The 21559-nt window shown below is 49.9% G+C and overlaps 1 long non-coding RNA gene across 1 annotated transcript; it reads left to right on the top strand.

The window, feature by feature from the left end:
* The first annotated feature begins 454 nt into the window (after positions 1-454).
* Positions 455-20296, top strand: LOC120406746. The gene is made up of 4 exons (XR_005599542.1): positions 455-508; positions 1079-1305; positions 3913-3969; positions 17812-20296. It is a non-coding gene; the product is annotated as an uncharacterized LOC120406746 (long non-coding RNA).
* The last annotated feature ends 1263 nt before the right edge of the window (positions 20297-21559 follow it).

Genomic DNA, 21559 nt, shown 5'->3' with positions numbered 1-21559 from the left:
GCTCAGGTGCATTCAGATCTGAAGTGCTCCCAGAGTGTGCACAGAAACTACACAGCAGCTCACTGGTAACAACCGGCGCCTCGTGATGCTGTGTCTCTGCAGGGCAAGGATTGCCTCTTGCTCTGTACTTGTACAGTACCAATCAATGGGGCCTCTAGGCAGCTCGTATGGCAGCAGGTGAGAGGCTATGTCCAGGCACATTCGGGGAGCAGTACGGAAATCCCACCTCATCCCCCGCCCCAGGTCCTGTCCTTGTCAGATCTCGTGAATTGCCCTGTGGTACTTGGCCATTTACTCTCTGGCTGTCAGGAATCAGGGCCAGCAGCCGATCCAGGCTGTGGGTGGCCTAACGAGGGAGAGCAGCTGGCTTGATTGGCTATGCCGCCTGATTGGTGGGCAGGGTCAGCAGGGCCGCTCTTAAGCCCTGCAAGAGCAGGTCCTTGGCTCCTCAAAGCTGTTGCTGTGATTGCTCCTGTGCCTGTGTTGGTGCAGCCCTGCCTCACTCCAGGTAACCCAGCTCTGATCCGTGGCTCTGGTTTTGACCCTTGGTTCTGATTCCTGGCGACTGATGCCTGCTCTCACCACTAGTCCTGCCTTCTCACATCCAGCTCTCTGACACCAGCCCTCATATTAGCCAAGATGGTCAGGGAAGCAGCCCCATGCTCTGGGTGTCCCTAACCTCCGACTGCCAGAAAGCTGGGACTGGATGTCAGGGGATGGATCACCCAATAATAAATGGCCCTTTTCTGTTCATTCCCTTTGAAGTACCTGACATTGGCCACTGTCAGAAAATAGGATTCTGGGCTACATGGACCATTGCTCTGACCCTTATATCGGAGGGGGGGGAAAGAACCTATACTTTTGCCAAGGGGCCTTTTCCCAAGAAGGCAGGAGAGATGATTACAAGTACCCCACCCCTCCCAGGGGAGGAGACACACCAGGCAAGGAAGCCAATCACTGTGCTGTGTACACGGTTGGCATTACCATCAGAGAAACTCCCTCGCTGGCTGGGGACACACCGAACTCTGAATCCACCCCCAATCACCTTTTCATCATGTCATTGGTTTCTTTTTCCCAGCGAGGAAGTTGGTGGCTTCTGCATTCCTCCTCTCGTTTCCAGAGCGTATTTGTGAATTGCACTGAGTTTCCTGCAAAGTGAATTTACTGCTGGTTGGAGCTGGCAGGCCTGGATAGGTAGCAGATTCCTTCTGGAGCCAGCAAGGACTCTCCCTTTCCCTGGAGTCTCCCACCACCAGGGATATTAATTGACCTCCCCTCGTTAGATAACCCAGAATTTAGTCCCAGGTGAGTCCTAGCATAATTTCAGGTTCTTGTTTTTGTCATGGTATGTAGGTGAGCTGCTGCTCTCTGCTGGATGGAATTGGAACTGCTTAACTGTGTGTCACAAGCCCTTTACAGCCGCCAGCGATTCTCTGTTGGCTCAGGTGCTAGGGGTGCCTGACCTTTCAGAGCAGCGGGGTCTGAGTTTTATCTGTGCTGTTGCTATGGATAGCTATAGTTACAGAACAGTGACATCGTAGACGGCCAATGATTTGCTACAATATAATAAATCCTGGGCGCCTGGTGATCTTTGCATTTTTCATTAAGGGACCACTAATTATTTACAAACATTAGTTAAGCTTGCACCCGCCGCTTGTGAAGTATTAACCCTAGTTTACAAATGGGGAAACTGAGGCATATGGGAGGTTAACACATGCATTACCTGTGGTGAGAAAGTCAGGCTGAGCAAAAATAGAACCCAGGAGTCCTGATTTCCAGCTTCCTTCTTATCTAAGCACTCTGCTTAACAAAATGAGGAGATGTGAGTTCTGTTAAGGTACATGGCTCCTATTGCTGCAATATCAGAGCCCCCAAGACCTGACATCCAGGGGGATGGGGAAAAAGCCTGCCTGCCACCTCAAATGTTAAGGAAACTGCACTCGGCTGGCCGGTTTGGAGGGCTTCTGAAAGGTGGTGCATTGCTTTGTTGGTCTCCCCTTTCTCCGCTGCTGTCCGCTGCCCCTTTTTGCTTATTTCCCTGCATGGTGGTACAGGGTTGCCAGGTGTGAGGGCCGGTGCCCGATGACTGGCCTCTGCAACCGTTTTGATGGTGCAGTGAACAAGCCAGCAGCTGAGAGGGGTGTGTGTCTGCAGCTCCTCCGGCCCTGTCACCCTGCCAATACGAGCTGACTTGTGGCACATGGCTGTTCCCGCCAGGAGGCCTTAACCAGCACCCTGTGCCTCTGTCCTCCAGCATGCACTGCTCATGCAGTCCTGAACCTGCACACTGCAATGCCAATGCACCTGGGTCCTGACCTGCAATTCCAGTGCTGGGCTCCCTGGGCATAGCTCTGCCAGTGCACTGCGGTCTCGGCCTGCAACCCTCTCGGTCTCGGCCTGCAACCCTCTCCCCTGCCCTATTTCACTCCCGGGCTGCCCACACGCAGCTGTACGAGCATCCCCTCAATTCTGACCTACAATACACCCTGTCTTCCAGCCCTGGGCTCCCCACTCAACCTCGCTGCTACCCCTCAGTCGTGGCGTGGGCCCCAACCCCCTCCATTCCCGACCTAGGCAGCTCTGTCAATGCACCTCAGTTCTGATCCACAATTACCCCTCTTCTCCTCCCCTCCCCCCGCAGCTCTGCGGGCGCACACAGATCTACTTACACACCTCCTCAGCCTTCACCGGCAGCCTGTTACTCTAGTCCTGGCCTCCCGCTAGGCGGAGTCGGAAGGCTGTGCTGAGCTGATTCCAAACCACCCAGCCTCTGCCCGGTCTCCTGAGGGGAGTTTCCCGTGATTGTCCTCTAGACTTCCAGGCCCCGACTTCAGGCTCCAAACTCCCATTGAAATCAGTGAGATGAAGGCAAGTGCGGATCACCTATTGGGCTAACTTCTGTTGGCGAGAGAGAGACGCTTTCGAGCTAGACAGAGCTCTTCCTCGAGGCCTGGGTAGCTTGAGAACTCGTCTCTCTCACCAACAGCAGCTGGTCCGATAAAAGATATTATCTCCCCACTTTGTCTCTCTAGTCTGGGACCCACAAGGCTGCACTAATTGAAATCAGTGGAAGTTACGAACCTAAATACATTTCCAGATCGGGGCCACAGTCTCCGGATAACAGCGAATGTGACAGGGAAAACCACCCTTTTCCCCTGAACGTCTGTCTTCTAGCATAATTTTGCTCCGTGCTTAGATACCAAGGTGATGGGCATCTTTATTAAACAGATTGCTAGGAATACAGGCCAGTGAGGTCCCTCCTGGGTCCTCGCGTCCAGTCCCTGCTATCGCAGGCAACCCAGGTATATCATCCTGTTCAGAAACTTAGCAAGCTCCATCTTCAACTAGTTTGGTTGTTCGCTCCCACTGCTGCTCTGCAGAGGCTGTTGCTGACCCTCTCTCCTGTGAGGGTTAGAAACCATCTAATTTCCAGCCTCAATTTCCTCCTGGGCGGTTTATCCCCGTTTGTTTTTTGTGCCAACATTGTATTTTGTTCAGTGCATGTCTGTGTGTTTTCTAACTGGCCGGAGGGTATCAAAGAAGGCCAGAATCTGCTTCCAGTTACACCGGTCTAGATGTGGAGTAACTGGGCACCTGAGAGCCGAATCGGGCTCGGGAGTCAAATTTTGCCGCACTCGCTGTTGCCTCACTAGAGAAAAGTGGGAGTTGAATGATTTATGCCTATAAACAAAGGCCATTGTTAGAATGTACTGAAGGATTTTCATGGAGACAGCATCAGGTGTCAGGCTTCCTGCTACTAAGTAAACGCACCGTGCTCTGCGGAGGCTGCTGCTGGCTGAGAGTGCAGCAGAAGGAGGAATTGTTAGTATATTAAAAATGTAACAATGATCTTCCCTCCCTGCGGTATCGACTCGCCTTGAACCTGGGTCCAACCTGCAAACCAAACCGAAGAGAGAGAGAGATGCTAGCTCTGTGACGTGAAGGCTGTCTCCAGGCTGAGCGATCTGGGTAGGTATTCACGGCGCGGGATCCCCATCCACTGGGGCTATGCGGGCCAAAGGCAGCGGGGATGTAAATAGTGGGGTGAGTTGCGCACTGACTGTAATCGGTCAGGAAATGGGTGTCGGTGCTAAAGAAGAGTAAATCGAGCTGCTTTGCCATGCAGTCGTCATGCAAAGTGAGCCAGTGGGGGCTGGGTCCATTTGCACCAGGATTTCATTTGGCTCCAAGACTGGGGAATGGTCCCAGCGTAAATTAGGGTGACCAGATCCCAATATTAAAATATCGGGACACATTGGGGTGCCGTCAGCTCCGCCCACAGTCCACCCCCGCTCCTCCCAGGCTCCGTCCCCACTAGGGAGACCAGACAGCAAGGGTGATAAATCAGGACAGTGGGTTGGGGGTAACAGGAGACTATATAAGGAAAAGATCCCAAAATCGGGACTGTCCCTATAAAACTGGGACATCTGGTCACCCTAGGCCCCACTCTGCCCCAGGTCCCACCCCCTCCCTCACTCTTCCTCATCCCCCGGCCCCCTGCTGGTTTGGTTCATCCCTCCTCACCCGCCCACCCGCCGCTTGCTCGCCTCCTCACCCCCCCGTCTGCCTGACACTCGCCCCTACGGCACCGACTTCCCCTCTGCCGGCTGGGTGCTCACCCACCCCCGCCTCTTCCTGCCCAAGCATCTGCCCCATTCCACCCCTTTCCCCTAAGCCCCCCCTCCTCCCCGCCCTGCCCCTTCTCCACCTCCTCCCCGAATGCCATGTTAGCACAAGCTGTGGTAGGAAGGGTGGCCATGGAGAAGGAGCATCCGGGTGCAGGAGGGACTTAGTTAGCTGTGACTGCGGGGGGCCCGCAAGGCCAGGCCAGGCCAGGCTGTTGCAGACTGTAGTAACCCAGGCCTCTCGGCAGGCTGAATAAAGATCTCTCTCCCGCAAGGCTGCTTGCCAACCCCTGCACCCACTGCTGATGAAACACAAGTGACACCGCAGGGCTGAGAGGCCTTAGTGGAATTATGCCACATGCCTCCCTCCTCCTCTGCTGTATTTCACTTGTCCTGATGCATCTGAAAGACCCCTGGGCGCTAAATCCAGAGCGGACTCATCTCTCTCTTAAATCTGCTGGGCCAGGTCACCATGGAAATCAAAGGATAGATTCTCTGAATAGAAGAGGGCCCTGTGTGCTTCATGGTGCTTCGGTCACACTGGGGATGCCCTCTCTTCTCAGTAATTTTTTGACTGTCTTTTTACGTCCCATCTGAAAATCTCCAAGACTGGGAGTCGGGAGCCCTGAGTCCTATTCATGATATTGGATTCACATTGGTGAAAATCAGGAATAACTCCATTTAAATCAGTGGAGTCACCCTGGTTTTAAGCAGTAACTCTATTGATTTAGATGGGGGGGGGGATAATCCTGATGTACATGCACATGAGAGGAGACTCAAGCCCCCAACCTCACATGCAAAATAGGGATGATAATACTGCTATAACTAGTGGGTGGGTGTCACCCATGCCCTCTCCAGGGTGGAATCAGAACTGCTCTACTGTGTTTCTTAGACCCTATACAGCGTACAGTGATTCTCCTCCAGCTGAGGAGGCTGAGGGCCTGTGCTTTTGGAGCAGGATGGAGCCGTCCCCGCTGTTGCTGTGAATTCTGAGCTGCTACAGGGAGCAGCCTAGCAGCAGCCCCGAGGTCACACATTGTTAGACTGATTACCTGCCTCAGGGGGTGGGATGAGGTTTAGCGGTTGGAAAGCACTTTGAGATGCTTAGAGGAGACTCTACAGAAGGGCAGTGTGCTGCTATTCTTTGTATTCCCATAATAACTAGATACCCCTCACAAGATTGGCACCCCCATAGTACTGGGCACCCGCCATAGACGGAGTAAGAGACAGTCCCCGCATTGAAAAACGTACAATCTAGACAGACAAGACAAAACCAGAGGCATTAAGATGTGATCAAGGTCACACAACTGAGTAGCAAAGCTGAAAACGGGCCCCCCAGTCTCTTGGGTGCCAGCTCTGTGCTCTAGCCGCTAGCCTGCGCTGCCTCTCAATTCATTACCCTGCGTTCGCTGTGCTTTCTCCTCATCTGCTTGCAGGCCAATATGTTGCTCAGGACCCCCATTTTTTCCCCTGTTGATTGTTGCTAGTGACTGTACCCTTCCGTCACTGGCGGCCTCTGAGCAAAAGCCGCTGTGCAGTTATAACGCCTGCTCAGTTCACAGATGCTATCACACACTAACAGGCCTGCACTGTGCTACAGCAGGTGATCTGCCGCTGAAATGATTCCAGGCACATTTCCTGAGCTATCCCTTATTAAGGGTCTGGTCCAACACCCAGCGCAGTCAAAGCAAGATTCCCCCTTGACTTCATTAGGAGTAGATCCAGGTCCTATTTTAACAATTATAGTATGGGAGTGCCTGGAAGCACCAGTGGAGATCAGGACCCCGTTGTGCTAGGAGCTGTACAAAGACGTAGTAAGACGCAGTCCCCAGAGAGCTTACCATCACAATAGACAAGAGGTAGAGGGGGTCACTGCCCTTATTACCCTGATGGGGAAACTGAGGCATATAGCCATGAAGTTAGTTGACCATGGTCAAAAAGAGAGTCTGGACTTGATGCAGGAACTTAACCAAGCGCTCCTGGGTTGTAGCCTCGCACACAAGACCATCCTTCCTCTCACCTTGCTTAGCTGTTTGTAAGTCTGCCAGTGACACTACTTTGTACAGTGCCTGGGAGAGGAGCGATTTTGGGCTGTGTAAGTGACACACCCTCCAATGGTGCTTTGGAGCAGGTCACGCATCCAAGATGTGCATGTATTACCGCTGGCTGACATGCTCACCGCCGGCTCAAGTGCTTCATTTCTCCTGCGGTGCAGCAGCCAGTGACCCTCTGCCAGTCAGAGGAAGTCTGCACTTCCAGTAGAGTAGCGAGAAGTCTCCTGTTTGCTAGTGTAACCCACACACCTCCTGGGTGTGGTGTTCTGTCCCGTCTAGTGGTGCCGAGACCACTTAGAGAAAACAAGTCTGCTCTACAGCCTAATGCAGTAGAGGCTTATGCACCAAGCTCCAGAGGTCTCAGGTTTTATCCCACCTGCTGATGACCAGGGTCTGTTAGTGTTACGCTAGCCTGGATTATGATTTAATTCACTTCTACTTGAAATACAAAGTGAAAGCTGATATGGGGGTGAAGTGCTGTTCTCTGTGTGTATGTGTAGGCCACCGGCAGAGGCTCTGGACAAACTCAACAGCCTGCAAAGTTGTGTTCACAGGTCTCACTGGGTGTGGTGTTGTACATAGCTTGGTTCTGCTTTGAGCAGGGGGTTGGACTAGATGACCTCCTGAGGTGTCTTCCAACCCTGATATTCTATGATTCTATATGAAAAAGGGGAGTCATGGCACTGGCCTCCTTTCTAAAGTGTTTTCAGACCTAGGAATGAAAAGTGCCATATAAGAGAGGTACAAGCTAGATAAATTCAGACTAGAAATAGGAGGCAAATTTTTAAGTGCGTTTAACCATTGGAACTGCTCTCCTAGGGACATGGTGTATCCTCCATAGCTGGCAGTCTTTCTGAAAGAGATGCTGTCGCTCTAGCAGAAGTTATGGACTGGCTGCAGAAATTATTAGGTGAGGTTTTCAGGCACGGGCTTTGCTGGAGGTCGGGCTAACTGAGCATGATGGTCCCATCATAGCCTTAAAATTTAACATTAACTTCTAGAGGCTCAGACAGAAATCAGGGTCCATTGTGCCAGGCCCTGTACGCTCAAATAGTAAGACACACTCCCTGCCCTGAAGAGCTTGCAATTGAAATAGGCAAACAATGGAAGGCAAAGCAAGAGGCGCGGACAGGACTAGAACCAGAGTCTTTTGAATGCCTGGCAGTGATCTACCCACTGGCCCACCTTGCCTCTCTCACTAGTCTCTGAAGAGTGGGTGAGTGACAATTGTTATGCAGGGAGTCAAGGTGTGATAAATAAGAACCAAAACACTTCTGGGACCCAATTATGGGACCAGACTAACTTGCTGTCCAGTCTTTGTGGCAGTTCATGGATGGAGGAAATACCCCATGGAGACCAGACTGCGCATCGTTTCTGCTCCATAAGTGGCTCAATCAGGCAAGACAGTCTCATGAAAAGACAAAAATGCATTTGAGCTCATGCACCATGGAGATGCAGCCACCTCGGGTGGAAATCAGCAGCTGTCTAAGGGTATGTCTACACTACGGGATTATTCCGATTTTACAGAAACCGTTTTTTTTAAACAGATCGTATAAAGTCGAGTGCACGTGGCCACACTAAGCACATTAATTCGGCAGTGTGCGTACATGTACCGAGGCTAGCATTGATTTCCGGAGCGTTGCACTGTGGGTAGTTATCCTGTAGCTATACCATAGTTCCCGCAGTCTCCCCCGCCCATTAGAATTCTGGGTTGAGATCCCAATGCATGATGGTGCAAAAACAGTGTCGCGGGTGATTCTGGGTAAATGTCGTCACTCAATCCTTCCTCCGTGAAATCATTTTGCACCCTTTTTCCCCTGGATTGCCCTGGCAGACGCCATAGCATGGCAACCATGGAGCCTGTTTTGCCTTTTGTCACTGTCACCGTATGTGTACTGGATGCTGCTGACAGAGGCAGTACTGCAGTGCTACACAGCAGCATTCATTTGCCTTTGCAAGGTAGCAGAGACTGTTACCATCCCTATTGCACTGTCTGCCATTGTAAATTGGCGATGAGATGATGGTTATCAGTCATTTTGTACCATCTGCTGCTGTCATGGGTGCTCCTGGCTGGCCTCGCTGAGGTCGGCTGGGGGCGCATGGACAAAAATGGGAATGACTCCCCGGGTCATTCCCGTCTTTATGTTTTGTCTAAAAATAGTCAGTCCTGCCTAGAATATGGGGCAAGTGTACTAGAGAACCAGAGAGCACAGCCGCTCTGTGTCAGAGCCCCAGAGATCCCGCAGAAATGATGAGCTGCATGCCATTCTAGGGGGTGCCCCTGCAACAACCTCACCCATTGCTTCCCTCCTCCCCCAACCCTCCTGGGCTACCGTGGCAGTGTCCCCTCATTTGTGTGATGAAGTAATAAAGAATGCAGGAATAAGAAACACTGACTTTTTAGCGAGATAAAATGAGGGGGAGGCAGCCTCCAGCTGCTATGATAGTCCAAGGAGTACAGAATCTTTTCTTTAGACATGAAACGGGGGAGGAGGGGCTGATGGCGCTCAGCCTCCAGCTGCTATGATGAGGACGGTTACCAAGCCTTTTGTACCATCTGCCGGGAATGACCAGGAGTCATTCCCATTTTTGCCCAGGCGCCCCCGGCCGACCTCACCGAGGCCAGCCAGGAGCACTCACGGGATGATGACAGTTTTCCACCATTTTGTACCGTCTGCCATCAGGAATGGAAGGGGAGGGGATGCTGCTGTTCAGCGCCGCAGCACCGCATCTACCAGCAGCATGCAGTAGACATACGATGACATTGAAAAAAGGCGAGAAACGATTTTTTTCCCTTTTCTTTCACGGGGGGGCGGGGAGGGTAAATCGATGAGATATACCCTGAACCACCCCGGACAATGTTTTTGACTCTTCAGGCATTGGGAGCTCAGCCAAGAATGCAAATGCTTTTCGGAGACTGCGGGGACTGCGGCATAGCTGGAGTCCTCAGTCCCCCCCCTCCCTCCATGAGCGTCCATTTGATTCCTTGGCTTTCCGTTACCCTTGTCACGCAGCACTGTGCTGAGTCCCTGCTGTGGACTCTGTCTATCATAGCCTGGAGATTTTTTCAAATGCTTTGTCATTTCGTCTTCTGTAACGGAGCTCTGATAGAACAGATTTGTCTCCCCATACAGCAATCAGATCCAGTATCTCCCGTACGGTCCATGCTGGAGCTCTTTTTGGATTTGGGACTGCGTCACCACCCGTGCTGATCAGAGCTCCACACTGGGCAAACAGGAAATGAAATTCAAAAGTTCGGGGGGCTTTTCCTGTCAACCTGGCCAGTGCATCTGAGTTCAGATTGCTTTCCAGAGCGGTCACAATGGTGCACTGTGGGATACCGCTCGGAGGCCAATACCGTCGAATTGCGGCCACACTAACCCTAATCCGACATGGCAATACCAATTTCAGCGCTACTCCCCTCGTCGGGGAGGAGTACAGAAATTGATTTAAAGAGCCCTTTATATCGATATAAAGGCTTCGTTGTGTGGACAGGTGCAGGGTTAATTCGGTTTAACGCTGCTAAATTCAGTTTAAACGCGTAGTGTAGACCAGGCCTAATGGCGCATTCCAAAACTGCACAGCAGCATGGGGCTGTGAAATGAATTGTACAGCCTCTAATTGAAATTGCGGGGGGACATTTTAGTGGGAGCTGATATAAGGCCTCAAGGAACAGTGGGAGAAATGGCCGTGTGCTTGGGAAAAGTGCCACACATCTTTAACAAGGGGCGTCCGTGTTACATCGCTGCTTCAGCAGGTCAGCATCTCCAAAGTAGCACTTGGAGGCACTTTGTTGTGCACTGATCCAAAGGCAAGAGAGTCGCACACTGGATCACCCATACAGCTTCCTGCTGCACACAGCTGTTTCTCGGACACGTTCCATGGGAATGCTCCTGCAGCCTGATTTTGCTTAGCTGGAGGAACCTCGGACAAGTATCTAAGTGCTTAAAGCAAGACAAAACGGTCTCTTTAAAAGCTCTGTCAGCACTGATCTAAACCACATTGGCTGCTGAGACATGAAAGACCCTACTCAGCAAGGGACAGCATGAGGAAAAGTGGTGGGATTTTTTTTCACTGGTTCTCAACATTTGTAACCCGCACCTGTGCGGGGTTAGATTCGATCCTGCCTGCTTAACAGCCCCTGGATTTGTGCATCCTCTTTCACAAGGGGTTTAGGTTCCCAGTGCCTTGAAAGGAGCCATCAATCATTCCCCAAGAAAACACCCCCTGAGTCCAACCAGTGTCCATAACTGCAGCTGGAGAGCTCATCCATTAACCCCCCTCTGCATGAACAGAGATTCTGTTGTATTTAAAAAAAAAAAAAGCCCCAAACCCAAGACCCTGCGAGTTCAGTCAGGAGACACGCTCAGTCTTGTAACATGCATGTGGCACGCGTCCAAGTCAGCATGACCTGTGGACCACTCCCTCAATGGGACTAACCATCCAGTTCCTTCCAGACAGCACCATTAGTGCTTGACACCCATTGATCATCCTGCCGGCTCGCCCACCGTGCGCTCTACGCTCTCCGGTCTGGTCGTTCTCGACGCCAGCAGCCGCAGTTCCCCCCCCCGCACACACACACACACACACACTTCATTTCTCCAGCTCCAAACTCTTCTCCTCCAGGCATGGAGCTCATCCCTCTTTCATTACACGGTTTGTTTTGCCTTTTCCTTTTCGCTCCCAGGCTGCTGACGCAGAGATTTATTGCCAAATGTCAAGTGCTCCGATGGTTGGCCCAGGTCTACTGACCCTGGGAAACTTCTGGAAAAGAATTCAGGGCTGAATTTCATCCCTGGTAAATCCAGCGTCTCGGTATTAGCACCCTTCAAAATAGTTGAACCTTGGCCAGGTCTGGATTTTGGCGGTGGTTCCCTCCCCCTTTTTCTCCCCAACAAAAAAGTTTCAGCCTCTTTAGGTTTTTATTCTGTCCCTTTCGTTGTCAAATCAAAATCACTTCTAAATCCTTCCCTTCCCACCCTTGACAGCCTCCCTACATAGGTTCTGTTGCTCCTGTGACCTCTCCCATTGGGTTGATGGTGGGCCCAGCTGCTAGCCATTCCTAATCCACTCTTGTTTAGGCATGTCTCGAGGCCTGGCCACTGTCATTTGATTCTCCCCAGCCTTTCTGTGGACGTTCCTTCAGAAGCCAAAGAGTGAGAGGCTGCCAGCTGCCGGGGTAATGATCCAGAACTAGTCACCACGTTCATGGATAGTTTAACTACTTATTTTGTTTCCAGAGTAGCTCTCTCCTGCACAGCTTTCAGGGATCCCAGTATCAGTTCATTTTAACCCGTAGAGAAAACAGGGTGTTTTTTTTTCCGGTGTCACTGCCAATAAAACCTAGCCGCCCCAACCTTTTTGCCTACTGAAAAGATGTGACTCAATGTATTTAAAGATTCTGGACCCAATTCTCTGTTTCCCTGTGCCTTGTGCTGTCATTTGTCCCTGTGCAAAGTGTGTGTTGTTGTTGGTCCTCTTCAAACTCGAAAGACGATGATATCACTGATGGGTTTGGTTTCGGTGAACACGTGAGTGGCTGATCAGGCCAATTGGAGCTTTGGACTGTCTGTGGCACAGTGAACAAGGATGCCACGATGGGTGACTTGGTTCATAGAGGACAGGCTGCTTGACGTCATGACTAGCGCGGGAACTGGATGTAAGTGAAGGAAAGTTGCTCAGAGTCTCTCTTGCTCTCTCATCCAGGCCTGTCTGAATCCAGTAGCCTGATGATGTGGGGATGTCTGGAGACAGGTGTGGGTGCAGTGGAAGGCCAGCAGGTCCTACTGCACCCGAAGTGATGCCCTAGGCTGTCCACACAGCTCTGACCATCCACTTTCGCAGCCAGAGAGATAAGTCTACCTGCTTGATCGCCTGGTCCACCAGAGAGGACTTTTTGGAGGGCGCCAGGTGTCACGCTAGTCAACAGTTGCAAGTAGTACCGTGTACTGTTACTTACGGTAGGAGGCATAGCCTGACCTGTCTTCAAGACCCGTACAAAGTAGATGTTACTTGCTATCCCATCAGAAGGGTAGAATTTTCCACTCAGTTTGCATTGGTGCTCATGGCCACCGAAGGAAAATCAGGCCCAGCGGCAATAACAAGTCGCAAGGCTTCACTTTTCCGTTCCATCAAACATCCATTGAAGTTTTCATTTTCCCTTCCTCTGGCCAGATTCTGAATCTCTGACTCTCCTTGGTGAGCAGCGACTGGCATCAACCTTACTCACGTGAATAACGGCTCATTGGCAGGAGTAATAGATTCTCTGTTTGACCCCTTATTTCTATATTGGCTCTTTAGGGCCAGTTTTTTGTCCCTGTCACTGATGCTGAGTAGTGTCTTATTCTGCAGATAGTGCCTTCTGGTGTCTCTGGGAAGCAGCATAGCCTAGCTTAGGGGTCGGCAACCTTTCAGAAGTGGGGTGCCGAGTTTTCATTTATTCATTCTGATTTAAGGTTTTGCGTGCCAGTCATACATTTTAACGTTTTTAGAAGGTCTCTTTCTATAAGTCTATCATATATAACGAAACTGTTGTTGTCTGTAAAGTAAATAAGGTTTTAAAAATGTTTAAGAAGCTTCATTTAAAATTAAATTAAAATGCAGAGCCCCCCAGACCGATGGCCAGGACCTGGGCAGTGTGAGTGCCACTGAAAATCAGCTCACGTGCCATCTTTGGCACATGTGCTATAGGTTGCCTACCCCTGGCCTAGCTGATAGAACGGTGCCCTGGAGCATTAAGCACTGTGGGTTCTGTTCCTGCCAGTGGCCAACTAAGTGGGCAAGCCACTTTGCCACCCCGTGCCTCAGTTTCCCCATCCCTAAAATAGGGATGATAATACTGACCTCCTTTGTAAAGCCCCCTGAGATCTCCTGCTGCAAAGCTCTGTATGAGAGCTAGATGCCATTACTTTGGGTGTGGGGGACAAAATTTGGCCCTTCGGTGGGTAAGCTTTTCTAAGTAAGGACCTTGGCTTCCCATTGGCCTGGGAAGCACCTGGCACACTGACAAGACAGGAATAATAGTGAGATTCAGATTCACAGGTGGGATGCACTGTGTGAACGGAGCCATTAGCACACGCAGGGACAAACAGGCTCAGATAAAATAAGCCATTTGAACCTTTGCCCCAAACTCAACCTGAATTGAACCGTTAACCTGTTTTGAGTCTGAGGTTCAACCAAGATTGAAAACTCAAATCCTTTTAACATGTCCAGCCCTGGTGTCCGGCAGGAGTAACTCAGCATAGCCCAACTGGAGACAATAGGCCAGATCCCCAGCTGGAGTCAACCATCATCCCTATGTTGACCTCACCGGAGTTATGCTGACTTACACCCACTGAGGAGCTGTCCCTGCATTTCCCTCCCTCCCTCCCCAGTCTCCAGTGCACCTCTGCATTTTCTGCCTCGAGCTATTCCTGGCCTGAGGGCATAAGTGGAGCTAGGTGCACAGTACGGTCACCATAGATTGGCATTGACGTGAGACTGACATCATCATTTCAGGAACAGCAAGAGTGAGGGTGTGAGTAAAGATAGGACCCATATGGGCCATGCCTCCCGCTAGCCACCCACGGATCCAGGGATGATACCTCTGTACCTCCAGGAGCCCTAGAAACCATCCACCCATCTCCCCCCCTCCAACTCTGTGGCCTTGAGGAAGAAGGAAATTCCACAGAGGAGCCAGCCCCAAGGGACAAAAGGAAGTGAAGCAGCAAGAACAGGCACCTGGTAGGTTCTGCAGTGGGGGCCACCACTTACTGAAGGTGGCTTCATTGCAATGGTCACGTGTATGGAGGGCATTGTCATTGCAAAATGGCCTCCATGGCTCGATGCAGTATTAGTCACCTGGACATTATTTGTATTGCTGGAGCATCTAGTAGCTCCCATCATGAAGCAGGCGCTAGGTGCTGTACAGATGCAGAACAGACAGTCCCTGCCCCAAAGTGCTTACAAGTTGAGGGTAAGACAAGGCACCAGATGGGAGACAGACAGGCGAGAAATGCAAGGAGAGGAGGCCATACTGAGCAGCATGATAGGCTGTGGCCTCAGCACACGAGCAGCCTAAACCCTGGATGTGAGCAGGGTGAGATGGCCTGGGTGAAGGTCTGGGAAAAGGGGACTGCGGTGATCGAGATGTGAGACGACAGCCTGTATGAGTGTTTTAGCTGTGCGGATGGATCAGAAAGGCCGGATCTTAGAGACGTTATGTAGGAGGAATCTTCAAGATTTAAACAGAAGATGGATGTGAGGACTAGAGAGAGGTCCAAGTTGAAGATGGCACCCGGATTATGGCCCTGAGTGACAGGTCGGGTGGTGGTGTTGTCATTCGGTGGTTGAGAAAGGAGGTAGCACGGAGGGCTTTGGGTGGGAGGGGGAGATGAAGAGCTCTGTTTTAGCCGTGTTGAGTTTGAACTGATGACTAGACATCCAGGAGGAGATGTCAGGGACAGGCTGAGATTTTAGTTTAGACAGAAGGAAACTGGGCTGCAGTAGAGAGGTAGATCGGTGGGTCATCAGCCTAGAGATGTTAGTTGAATTTGTGTGTGTGGATGAGAGGACCCAGAAAGAAAGTGTAGAGGGGGAAGAGAAGAGGACCAAGGACAACCCTGTGGAATCACCACAGAAAATTGGATGGGGAATGAGGCGGATCGTGCGAAAGACACGCTGAAGGAATGATTAGAAAGGTACGAGGAGAACCAGGAGAGGGCAGTCACGGAAGCCAAGAGAGGACAAGACCTCAAGAAGAAGAGCATGGCTGAAGAAAGAGCTGAAGGTGGCTGACAAGTCAAGGACGATAAGGATGGAGTGCTGGTTCTAATCTTTGGCTAGGGAATTGGTCATTAGTGACTTTGGTGATTGCTGTCAGTTGCGTGCCAGGGACATTAGACAGACTGGAAAGGGTCTGGGAGGGAACTGGAGGAGAGGAACTCCAGACAGCGATTGTAAACAGTGCATTCAATGAGCTTAGAGGTGGAAGGGAGAAGGGAGGTGGCACAGTACTTGGAGGGGCGAGTGGAGCCCCAGGAGTGGGTTTTCTGAAGATGGGAGAAGCTGAAGCATGCTTGTACTGTGAAAAGTGAAAGTGACAGCTTCAGGAGAAGACTAAGGGAGGGGAATGAGAGTGGAGGTGAAGGAGCTCAGAAGACTGGATGGGGAAAGTGGAGGAGTTAGAGGAGCAGAGTGGAGGAGAAATTTCAGTGTTGGTGATGGGAAAAGGACACCTGATTTGTATCTTGCATCACGCTAACAGTGTCAGGTGGTCACAACATAGTAAATTTCCCCTTGGTATTGGCCATTTGGATCAATCAGGAATGTACCAAGTGAAGCATTAAAAAAAAAAATAGTCAAGCATTTCAGCTGTATTCATAGGCATTGACTCCGTGGGTGCTCCAGGGCTGGGGCACCCACGGGGAAAACTTGGTGGGTGACCAGCAGCCAAGCTCCCCACCCCAGATCACCTCACCTCACCTCCACCTCCTCCCTTGAGCGACCCACATCCCCGCTTCCTCCTCCCAGCGCTTGCTGCCGCAAAACAGCTGTTTCATGGCGTAACAAGCTCTGGGAGGGAGGGAGGGAGGGAGGGAGGAGGAGTGGGAACATGGCATGCTCAGGGGAGGAGGCGGAGATTTGGGGAAAGGGTTGGAATGGGGGTGGAGCAGGGGTGGAGTCGGGGTGGGGCTGGGTGCAGAGGGAGGTCGAGCACCCACCGGTGCCAGCAGAAGTTAGTGCCTATGGCTGCATTATAAACCATCCTGCCTGAGGGCAGAAGCTGATCACTAATGGAGATCAGGAGGAAACGTACCCTGTAGGCAGGTTACTCTGTAACTGCAGGGTTTCTTGCATCTTCCTCTGAAGCTGCTAGTGCCAGCCACTGTTGGAGCCAGGACACTGTTGGAGCCAGGGCCTTGGATCTGATCCAGTCTGGCAGTTCCCATGTTCTGAAATTGATTGAATAGCTCTACAGCTGAGGGGAACTGACCTCAGGATGGTCATAAGAACGGTAATACTGGGTCAGACCAAAGGTCCATCCAGCCCAGTATCCTGTCTACTGACAGTGGCCAGTGCCAGGTGCCTCAGAGGGAATGAACAGAACAGGGAATCATCAAGTGATCCATCCCCTGTCGCCCATTCCCAGCTTCTGGCAAACAGAGGCTAGGGACACCATTCCTTACCCATCCTGGCTAATAGCCATTAATGGACTTAGCCTCCATGAATTTACCTAGTTCTCTTTTAAACGCTGTTATAGTCCTAGCCTTCACAACCTCCTCAGGCAAGGAGTTCCACAGGTTGACTGTGCGCTGTGTGAAGAACTTTCTTTTATTTGTTTTAAACCTGCTGCCCATTAATTTCATTTGGTGACCCCTAGTTCTTATATTATGGGAATAAGTAAATAACTTTTCCTTTCTCCACACCACTCATGATTTTATATACCTCTATCATATCCCCCTTAGTCTCTTTTCCAAGCTGAAAAGTCCTAACCTTTTTAGTCTCTCCTCATGGGACCCATTCCAAACCCCTAATCATTTTAGTTGCCCTTCTCTGAACCTTTTCTAATGCCAGTATATCTTTTTTGAGATGGAGACCACATCTGTACGCAGTATTCGAGATGTGGGCGTACCATGGATTTATATAAGGGCAATAAGATATTCTCCGTCTTATTCTCTATCCCTTTTTTAATGATTCCTAACATCCTGTTTGCTTTTTTGACTGCCGCTGCACACTGCGTGGACGTCTTCAGAGAACTATCCACGATGACGCCAAGATCTCTTTCCTGATTAGTTGTAGCTAAATTAGCTCCCATCATATTGCATGTATAGTTGGGGTTATTTTTTCCAATGTGCATTACTTTACATTTATCCACATTAATTTAATTTGCCATTTTGTTGCTCAATCACTTAGTTTTGTGAGATCTTTTTGAAGTTCTTCACAGTCCTGCAAGGTCTTGAACTGAAACTGAACCATGTTCCCCATCACTGATGGAAGTTGCACTAACTTGTTCTTTGCAGCAAAAAAAAAAAAACAGACTGGTTCAGTTTTTTTGCTGGTTTTGTGACAAGTTCATTAAAAAAAAATCAGTTTTTCTTGATAATGTTTCATGTGTTTTTTGCCACAAGCCAAATGTATTTATCTGCTTGCAGATCTCTGGACATTGTTCATTTTGGAAAAAATAATCAAAAATCTGGGAAAAGGAGCATGAAATACACAAGAGGCACACAACGGACCAGCTGTACTGTGCTTGTGTTATGCTTAGTGCAGTGGGGCCCATGACTGGAGCCCCTAGGTGGTAAGGCTATATACATTCATAACAATCCTCTACCCCAATCTCCTAACTTTGTGCCACTGAGGGGGTGTAAGGAGACTGAAAATGAACTGGATCTCCTCTGTGGCATGGAGTCTTCTGCTGGTGTAGTTTCTGTGCTGCCCTTCTCCTCTCCCTCCAGGAGAGGGAGTAGGAGGAGGCATCTGAGGTCAAAACCAGAATGTCACTTCACTCTAGCGACTCTCACAGCTGATGGCCAGCCCCTAAGGACCAATACCAGCACCCTGTTCTAAACTACAACAATGCTGGCACTGGTGAATAAGGGAGCTGCAGCCAGGTCTTCTGCACTGACTAATGGGTGCAGCAGAGTATCTGGACCAGAATGCCCAAGAAGCAGCTGGATTTGCTCCTGTTACAGACTGTGGCTAAGCTCCCGGGCAGGATTGATCCTTTCAGCTCTCAGTTCCTCCAAGGGTTTGGCTTGTCCATCACCAAGGACAGTATCCACCTCTAAGAAATCAACGTTGATTATCCTCCTTCTCCAAGCCAGACCTTGGTGCAATTGCAGCCAGGGTTCTGAACGCAAACGGCTCTTCTCATCTCATCCACAGCTGAGCTGTTTCAGCCTCTCGAAGGGAAGCAGTCTTTGAACCACGGCCACATTTCCATCCACAGGGAGACCAGGGGTGTCCCATGCCATGTGCATGTTACATTTGTGCTTTTTGATGTGTTCAGACACATTCTGACCGGGAATAATTTCCACCCCCCTCTTCTTGGGAACCGCAATGAACCCAATGAAAGGGAACCAGGCATTTGACTTCAGTTGATGCTGTTCCATCCAGCCCACATCAGACTCCACATCTGAGGCAAGCCTGTCTGACTGGAACAGGCCTCGGTTCCCCAAGCAACTGCGTCCGAAGTACCAGCAGCCGCTGCCTGCGTCCTCTGTGGTGTGTTAATCGATAGCCCAAGTGTGAACTGATTGCCTTCCTAACGACAGCCCTGTCAGCATCCCAACCGGCTACCACTGAGGGAGCTGGCTTATTTCAAAACCAACCCACTCTTGTACTTCCGCCCGGTAGCTGTTGCTAATGGCGACGCTTTGCCTGAGCCGCTGGGCTTGATTGATTGATTTTTTGTATTTATTTATTGCTGGGCACACGATGGAGCTGGTTCGGCTTTTCCCCTTTGCTGAATCCGCCTTTCATTGTGCTGACATCCAGATGCGAATTTGCTCTGCCCGTGACCCTGCTCTTCCCCTCCCGATTTGAAATTAGCTTTACTAAAACATGTTTTCTTTTAAGACTCCACAGCCTAATCCAGAACAAACAAAACACATTTTTTTTCTAACCAACTGCATGAACCTATGCCCTGGCCTTGACCGCACATATGCACACACTTCCCCACCCCTCCCCCAACCCTCCCTCCCCCCTGCACATCACCATCCAAGTGAGGTTTCCAAGGCATTTTTTTTCCCTGACGAATACAGTTGCAACGACTCAGAAACTGTGGAATTTTTTGGCACTAACCAGAGATCTAACTTTCCTTCTGCATGCATGGAGCAGGGGTTGAGATCTGAGACGCGCAGAAAAAAGACAGATTTGCACTCCTCTGCTTTATTCCAAAGGCTGCGCTGTAGGCAGGACTACAGCCAAAGATGGAATATCATGAGGGGAAGGGAGCTCTTCATTCTTATTCACGTTAGGTCTTAGATGGTTTTGGGCTTCAAGCACTGGATCGGGACCCAGATAGAGCCGGTTGGATAATGTCAGTTAGTTTTTGCAAGAATTTGCTGTCTTAAGTTGAATCTTTTTTTTTTATTTCCCCCTGATTTTTACTCCTCTTTTTTTAAATGGAAAGAAACAAAATCAAAACCCAGAAGTGTTCAGTGTCTGAAAATGATTTTTGGTGCAATCTTTTGGTTTGTTTTCAGTCAATTTGGTTTTTGAAAGCCACAACTTGAAAAATGGTACTGAGAAACTGAACCAAATCCCAGTGTTGGTTTTTAAACCAGAACTCTGGTTTTCCATTGAGGAAAAACCAGAGCCCTTTCAGCAAAAGTGGATTTTTTTCATTGTAGCTAAAAAATGTTTGGAAAAAGCTCTAGGCTCAGAACACCTGAGTTCAGTCTTGGCTTTGCCAAAGAACTGTTCAAATAACATTTTTAAAAAAATCAAGATTGGATATTTTTAAAAAGAGATGTTCTAGTTTAAACAGGAATTAATTCAAAGACGTCCTAAGGCCTCTGTTGTATTAATTAAGTGGACTGTACGATTCCAAAGAATCGAAGACCTGTCACTGTCCAACATTAAACTGCTTTAAACAAGGGTCAAAGTTTGGTATACAAAGACCTTGGTTTGCTGAATTCCATGGCAAACACACTAACAATTTCATGCCAAAGTTTGGAAATGTATTGATTAAGGATACACAAGAGCTAAAACAAGTTATACAGCAATTTAAAATGGATGTTAAATGATCCTAATCAAACTCCCCTTTGAAAGAGAGGAAGGGGAATCAGTTCAAGTCCCTTATTTGTTGGACCACTCTTCTTGGTGGGCAGGAGGTTAGTTTTGTTGCTCAGGTCTGAGATGTGAAGGATGGTCACTTTGCCTGCTCTTGACAGACAGATGCAAGGGGGAGAAGGGCCAGGACTGTAAAGGTGGGGAAAATGCACCTTTGATTGACATTCTCAGGATTCCAGACGGCAGATCAGTTCCAGGTGGATGCTCTGGGTTGGTAGGTCAGTCGCGTCAGCAGTTGCCCTGGGCTGTGGCTCATCTCTCGATCTGGGGTCTGAGATCAGCTTGATCTGGTCTCTCTCAGGGAGGAGCTGGAGGGGCCATCATTGTACAGATGACCTCAAGCTCAAATGGAAAGCAGAGAGAGACAGGACAGGAAGAAAAATGGGTGTGCGGGAGAAGGGCAGAAAGGAACACTCAAGGAAGGGGATCTTGCACATGTCTGGCTGCAGTCTCGGGTGGTGATGGCCAGGTGTCCCTGCTGATGTGATGAGGAGCTGCACGTCATGATACAATGACTTTTGGGATCCACAAATGAAGGATGAAGTCCCTGGAGCAGAGCAGGGGTCTGATTCCCTTCCTCCTGTTCCAGGAACCCCTCAGTTGGTTTGAGTGCACCTCCCCGCTAAAAAAAGTATATTTAAGGGCCCTGAAAGAGGGGAGCTGGGCAGAATAGTTCATCTTCTCATAATCATAGATTAGGGTTGGAAGAGACCTCAGGAGGTCACCTAGTCCAACCCCCTGCTCAAAGCAGGACCAACACCAACTAAATCATCCCAGCCAGGGCTTTGTCAAGCCAGGCCTTAAAAACCTCTAAAGATCGAGATTCCACCAGCTCCCTAGATAACCCATTCCAGTGCTTCACCATCCTCCTAGTGAAATAGTGTTTCCTAATATCCAACCTAGACCTCCCCCACTGCAACTTGAGACCATTACTCCTTGTTCTATCACCTGCCACCACTGAGAACAGTCTAGATCCATCCTCTCTGGAACCCCCTTTCAGGTAGTTGAAGACTGCTATCATAGACTCATAGACTTTAAGGTCAGAAGGGACCATTATGATCATCTAGTCTGACCTCCTGCACAATGCAGGCCACAGAATCTTAC

The sequence above is a fragment of the Mauremys reevesii genome, linkage group 5 (genome assembly GCF_016161935.1).
Source record: "Mauremys reevesii isolate NIE-2019 linkage group 5, ASM1616193v1, whole genome shotgun sequence".
In the NCBI taxonomy this organism is placed as follows: domain Eukaryota; kingdom Metazoa; phylum Chordata; order Testudines; family Geoemydidae; genus Mauremys; species Mauremys reevesii.
Note: the sequence above shows the minus strand (reverse complement) of the source record. Positions and strands in the feature narration are given on the sequence as shown.